This window comes from Schistocerca piceifrons, chromosome 9 (assembly GCF_021461385.2).
Source record: "Schistocerca piceifrons isolate TAMUIC-IGC-003096 chromosome 9, iqSchPice1.1, whole genome shotgun sequence".
NCBI lineage: Eukaryota > Metazoa > Arthropoda > Insecta > Orthoptera > Acrididae > Schistocerca > Schistocerca piceifrons.
In genome coordinates, this window is record NC_060146.1 from 141,732,002 (window position 1) to 141,739,622 (window position 7,621).

At 42.0% G+C, this 7,621-nt stretch overlaps 1 pseudogene; it reads left to right on the plus strand.

Moving 5' to 3' along the window:
• Positions 1 to 7,116: 7,116 nt before the first annotated feature.
• LOC124717589 lies at positions 7,117 to 7,234 on the plus strand (annotated as a pseudogene).
• Positions 7,235 to 7,621: the final 387 nt, after the last annotated feature.

Here is a 7,621-nt window from a genome sequence, read left to right on the forward strand (position 1 = left end):
ACACCCTCCTGTCATTGTTCCCATCTACTAGTACCTGCAATCATCCTAGCTACTTTCATATCCGTAACCTCAACCTTGTTGATAAGGTAACCTGAATCCACCCAGCTATCGCTCCCATACAACAAAGTTGGTCGAAAGATTGAACGGTGCACAGATAACTTAGTCTTGGTACTGACTTCCTTCTTGCAGAAGAGAGTAGATCGTAGCTGAGCGCTCACTGCATTAGCTTTGCTACACCTCGCTTCCAGTTCTTTCACTATGTTGCCATCCTGTGAGAATATGCATCATAAGTACTTGAAACCGTCCACCTGTTCTAACTTTGTTCCTCCTATTTGGCACTCAATCCGTTTATATTTCTTTCCCACTGACATTACTTTCGTTTTGGAGATGCTAATCTTCATACCATAGTCCTTACATTTCTGATCTAGCTCTGAAATATTACTTTGCAAACTTTCAATCGAATCTGCCATCACAACTAAGTCATCCGCATATCCAAGACTGCTTATTTTGTGTTCACATATCTTAATCTCACCCAGCCAGTCTATTGTTTTCAACATATGATCCATAAATAATATGAACAACAGTGGAGCCAGGTTGCAGCCTTGTCTTACCCCTGAAACTACTCTGAACCATGAACTCAATTTACCGTCAACTCTAACTGCTGCCTGACTATCCATGTATGGACCTTTAATTGCTTGCAAAAGTTTGCCTCCTATTCCATAATCTCGTAGAACAGACAATAACTTCCTCCTAGGAACCTGGTCATATGCCTTTTCTAGATCTATAAAGCATAGATACAATTCCCTGTTCCACTCATAACACTTCTTCATTATTTGCCGCAAGCTAAAGATCTGGTCCTGACAACCTCTAAGTGGCCTAAACCCACACTGATTTTCATCCAATTGGTCCTCAACTAATACTCGCATTTTCCTTTCAACAATACCTGAGAAGATTTTACCCACAACGCTGATTAAAGAGATACCTCTGTAGTTGTTACAATCTTTTCTGTTTCCATGTTTAAAGATTGGTGTGATTACTGCTTTTGTCCAGTCTGATGGAACCTGCCCCGACTCCCAGGCCATTTCAATTATCCTGTGTAGCCATTTAAGACCTGACATTCCACTGTATTTGATGAGTTCCGACTTAATTTCATCCACCCCAGCTGCTTTATTGCACTGCAATCTATTGACCATTTTCTCCACTTCCTCAAATGTGATCCTATTTCCATCATCATTCCTATCCCATTCTACCTCGAAATCTGAAGCATTACTGATCGTATTTTCACCTACATTGAGCAACTCTTCAAAATATTCCCTCCATCTGCCCAAGGCATCCACAGGATTCATCAGCAGCTTTCCTGACCTGTCCAAAATACTTGTCATTTCCTTCTTACCTCCCTTTCGAAGACTGCTAATTACACTCCAGAATGGTTTTCCAGCAGCTTGACCCATAGTCTCCAACCTGTTTCCAAAGTCTTCCCAAGATTTCTTCTTGGATGCTGCAATTATCTGTTTGGCTTTGTTTCTTTCTTCAACATAACTTTCTCTGTCTACCTGAGTCCTAGTATGTAGCCATTTTTGATACGCCTTCTTTTTCCTTTTACAGGCTGCCTTGACTATGTCATTCCACCAAGCTGTTTGCTTCATCCCACTTTTACACACTACTGTTCCAAGACATTCTTTAGCCACTTCTAGTACTGTGTCCCTGTACCTTGTCCATTCCTTTTCCAATGACTGTAATTGACTACATTCAACTAACTGGTACCTTTCTGAGATCGCTGTTATGTACTTGTGCCTGATTTCCTTATCCTGAAGTTTCTCCACTCTTGTCCTCCTACATATGGACCTGACCTCCTGCACTTTCGGCCTCACAGTCCCAGTTTCACTGCAGATTAAATAATGATCAGTGTCATCAAGGAATCCCCTGAATACACGTGTGTCCCTCACAGCCTTCCTGAGTTCCTGATCTGTTATTATACAGTCAATGACAGATCTGGTTCGCCTGCCTTCCCAAGTATACTGGTGAATGTTCTTATGTTTAAAAAAGGAGTTTGTGATTACTAAGCCCATACTGGCACAGAAATCCAAGAGTTGTTTCCCGTTCCTGTTGGCCTCAATATCCTCTCCAAATTTACCCATAACCTTTTGATACCCTTCTGTTCGATTTCCAATCCTGGCATTAAAATCACCCATGAGCAGAACACTGTCCTTGTCCTTTAGTCTAACAACTACACCACTGAGTGCCTCATAAAAACTATCCATCTTATCTTGATCTGTCCCTTCACAATGCGAATATACTGACACAATCCTAATTTTCTTGCTAGACACTGTCAAATCTATCCACATCAGTCGTTCGTTTACATACCTTATTGCATTTCTTTCCTGATGTAAAGCCCTACACCCCATTGTGCTATTCCTGCTTTGACTCCTGACAGGTAGACCTTGTATTCTCCCACTGCCTCTTCTTTCTCACCCCTTGCCCGACTAACAGCTAAAACGTCCAGCCCCATCTTACTTGCAGCCTCTGCCAGCTCTACCTTCTTCCCACAGTAGCCCCCATTGATATTAATAGCTCCCCATCTCATTACCATTTGTTTGCCAATTCGTATCTTAGGAGTCCCTGGTTTGTCAGTTAGAGGTGGGACTCCGTCACCTCCAAAGGTCCGAGGCATTTTGCTCTGATTGTTGCCAGCATCATATCTCTTAGGATCGTCCTAAGAGATACCAAATTAATATCAGCCTGAAGCTGCCTAAATAAGGTGAAACGCGTAGTTGATAAATAAAAAAAAGTAAAATTGCAACCAGGACTGTTTTCAGCTAATACTACTAAACACTAGTTTGCTAATTCATGCTACAGATTTATTGGAAGAAGTTCAGCTTTAACTTTCGGCAATTATAGATTTCTCATCAGGTATTTAAGTTCTCATTGTGATATTTTGTGAATCCCTATACACACATCACTACAGACAAAATCAGGAGCTTTCGCAGAACTGGATTTTGTAGGTGATGGTGCAGCAGTAGTTTCACCATAGCCCTCGTGGCTATCACACTTCGGTGGTACAGGAACAGGCAGTTCGTCTCCGTGAGGCAATGGCCGCAAGGCCGACAGTTTGTTAGGATATATCAAGGAAGACTTTTTCTTCTAGGAAATACCTTGTGTTAATGAAGGTGTCGTACAAAAGTAACTGTCATTCACATGGTTTGATGATTCTTGCTAGATCAAGGCTATAGCAAAGCCCATCGGAGATATTTTACGGTTCAACCAGGAATGGAGACTCGAGACAAACATATGCAACATACATGAGGAGCCCAGAATTTGTCCTGGTCCCCGATTTCACAGCCGAAGTACAGTCTTGTACACCTTCCTAATATATCAAGTTATGGCCTTCTTTGCGATTTCAGTGTGACCTGTCCGCAAACGTAGCAAAAACTGTCAGTATTTTTTACGCATTTCCGATGAATATGGATTACAATGGCCACACGCACTAACTACACTCGTTCTTCCAGCTTGTGACAGACTGAAACTATTGATTGGCGACTCCATGTTGTCTTGTGCACTACGACCAGATAACAGGTATACTTGAAAAAAGAGACAGTATTGGTCGTATATTTTTTACTATTGCAAAATCGGTTTTCTGTCACTGAGTGACCATCTTCAGTGCTATATTGTATAACTTAAATTGGGATGCACTGTTGTCACTAAGCTTACGGCAATCACATAGTCTATGTGATTGCTGTAAGCTTAGTGACAACAGTGCATCCCAGTTTAAGTTATACAATATAGCACTGAAGATGGTCACTCAGTGACTGAAAATCGATTTTGCAATAGTAAAAAATATACGACCAATGCTGTCTCTTTTTTCAAGTAGACTGAAACTATGCTTAAATGAAACATGCTACGCTCCTTCCTTCCTCTTCCCGTTGTTTCTACGAGCCCAGGCTAAAAATACCGACAAAATACACACAGCTGTTGTTGGCTGAAACCTCATCACTCAGTCTGCAATCAACGGCATTTCGAAACGGGGACTGACAATGAATGCTTGTGACCTTCCCGTATAAATAAGAAATAAAAATTAATTAAATTTGGATAATTTAATTCTGACGTATTGTAAGGTGTCAGGCAAATCCCACACCTTCCATGAAAACCCTGAAATGATAAGCAAATCCAGCAGTATGTCACATAGCTCCGAATAAATCGTGACATTAAATTAACCAAAATAATACGAGTAACGAGTGAGCAAATGGAATACCACAGACTAACACAAGAACGCCTAAATGCATGTCATACCTTCCCACCGTGAAACAGACGCAGTTCCGAGGGGAGAAACGAGAACAGAAGCCGAGAGCGGAGCCGTGTTAAACTAGAAGGCCCGACGATAAGGGACGGACACCCACATCGCCGGCCGATCGCCAAGAGCAGCGCCCAGGCCCATGTTAAAAGATAGAGCCCTCCAGAAGAACAGTATAGATCTTACGATAACACTAAAAGGGCCACACGAGCTGCAAGTTTTAGCGTGAGACTATACGCATCTCTGTTACGTTGCAAACATTAAAAACATTGCCGCACCATGAATAGTATAACGTTTCTCATTGGATAGACAGAAGTTTTGTAGGTGGAGCTTAAGGTTAACATTGAGACCCTGATTGGTCAGATGAAAACACAGCCAGACAGTTTTTTTTAAACTAACTTCGGTAAATTGTAGTAAGGAGAAGTTAGGAGAGAGTTGCTTCCGAGACGGCGAGGTGAGCGGAGCTGTGCTGACCGCCGCCCCCTGACGAACACCGACAAGGTAATGAACGCACGCGATGCCGCATAACAGTGCATAAAGCTTCACTCAGAACTGCAGAAGTCTCATCTGTTACATCCCCTTTTTACGTAATACTAGTGTCGATCGTCAATTAAATCTCATGGTGTTCACATTTGCTACTTGACGTAAAAATTTGAAACGCGATGATTTTGATAGTTTTCTCTTTTGTGAAACTCAATTTAAACCTAGATTATAGATGTGATATGGCATAGGTCATCCTTCGATCCATTGTAGAACTTGGAAACCCATTCAGGGAATATTCGTTCACATTTTTGTTGAACGCAGTTGGTTTTTATCATCCTGTATTAAAACATTTCCCTTTATCAATAGTGCAATTTATAAACAATGTTTTGTGAGTAGAATAAAATTTCCAATGGTAAAGTTAACTGCTTTTTCGACGTTATTTTACCAGCTAACTAAAAATAGGAAAGCCTTGAACCCCTTCCACTAAATTTAGTTAGTATTAAGATTCTTCTACAGGGAGTGCAGTGGAGCTGACGCTGAAATCATTAAGTATTTGGTTATATCACCACTAGTCTCACTGAACTCTTCTGAACTCTACATGTCATGTGTGGTCTGGCGTCTCCTTACCAGCAACAGGTCCTAGGTTCAAACTAGTCAATTCCCTAAAAAACACGCTCAGAGTGTCGTTGCGCGAAAGTGGTAGGGAGACACGACTTAGAACAAACAGACACCACGCAGAATGTTAGAGTATGAAAACTGATAAATCTCAATTCATGAAAAACTGATAAATTTTGACGTAAGCAGCGCTACGCCATGGCCCTGTGAAATCAATCTGAATCCGTCCGTGAGAAATAAACTGAAAAATTCTTACCTCGTGATGGTGTCGCCCGATAACACTGCCTCTATAGCTGCTCGTAAATGGGACAGCTTAGTGCAATGCTGGCCTGTCTACTAATGCTGGATAGCATTTGTCTGACATCTGCATTATTAGAAAAACTGACTTTACTTAGTGACACAGCTGCACAGCTGGTCGTCTGATTACTGAAGAACACATGACTATGATCTGACAAAAATTCTGGAATGTTTTAATTTGGATAAATGACTGGATCGGGACTGGCAATGACTTAAGGGTAAATTATAAAAATGGTTCAGATGGCTCTGAGCACTATGGGACTTAACATCTATGGTCATCAATCCCCTAGAACTTAGAACTACTTAAACCTAACTAACCTAAGGACGTCACACAACACCCAGTCATCACGAGGCAGAGTAAATCCCTGACCCCGCCGGGAATCGAACCCGGGAACCCGGACGCGGGAAGCGAGAACGCTACCGCACGACCTCGAGCTGCGGACGGTAAATTATACTTTTATAGTTGACTGGTAAAAACAATTATATTCTGAAAATTTTTTACTTTATTGATAAAGATCTAGAATCCATTACACAGGAAAATTGAATATATTACAAATCTGGGGTCAACTGGTGCTGACGAATCACAAAAGAAAAGATTGAAAAAAAAATGTTCAAATGTGTGTGAAATCTTATGGGACTTAACTGCGAAGGTCATCAGTCCCTAAGCTTACACACTACTTAACCTAAATTATCCTAAGGACAAATACACACACCCATGCCCGAGGGAGGACTCGAACCTCCACCGGGATCAGCCGCACGGACGATGACTGCAGCGCCTCTGACCGCTCGGCTAATCCCGCGTGGCAAAAACATTGAAACAAATTCATATTCACATCTCAGACAAGTGACTTAACTACGCGCATACCAATAAAAATTATGAAATTTACTTTGCAATAGATGGTTGTCTTAATTACACTTGATTTTTCATTATATTAACAGTTATTCATTTGTTCATCATCATCTCATTCCATGGCATCATTTAGCTCTGCAGCTGATCACAATTATTATTGAGTTCCATACAATAAAATCTTACAATTTGTTCTGCACTGTGACTTTAACAACTACTAACTATAAACTGCGCTGCACGAGCGACAGACTACAACTGCCCTGTAGCGGCGAACGACTGCAACTGCGGCAGAGACTGCTCTGACATGCGGCTCTATTGCAGCTCTCTTCTGACAGGGGCAAAGATATTTTATGTCTCAGGCAGCGCCTGTGAACTGTCGTTCTAGCAAATGGCCAACACATCGAGATTACATTTGCTCCAGCAGGGTGGTGGATCCCCTACATACTAATAAAGTATAACTACAGTTAAGTGCACCCCTATGTAACTTGCAAACGAAAGGTAATTGGAGTATTTTGGTATCGTTTTGGTTTTATCAACGTCGTCGTTACAGTCAACTAACATTTATGCCATCCCAATTACATTTTCAGCTAACGGCCTTGCCGCAGTGGTAACACCGGTTCCCGTCAGATCACCGACGTTAAGCGCTGTCGGGCTGGGCTAGCACTTGGATGGGTGACCATCTGGTCTGCCGAGCGCTGTTGGCAAGCGGGGTGCACTCAGCCCTTGTGAGGCAAACTGAGGAGCTACTTGATTGAGAAGCGGCTCCGGTCTCGGAAACTGACGTGCGGCTGGGAGAGCGGTGTGTTGACCACATACAGTGACGCCTGTGCGCTGAGGATGACACGGCGGCCAGTCGGTGCCGTTGGCCCTTCATGGCCTGTTCGGGCGGAGTTTACTTTTATTCACACATATATCTGCATGAAAATAAAGACCGATAATAAAAACATATGCTTCACCAAAGGGCAGTCTACTCCACTTTTATTCTTCTCTTTGTTTCTTTTCCTATCTATCTGATGACTTTTTAACTGACCTAAATGCAAAAACTAGAAGTATGCCCTTATGACATAGATGCTAATTTATGTAACTTTTCT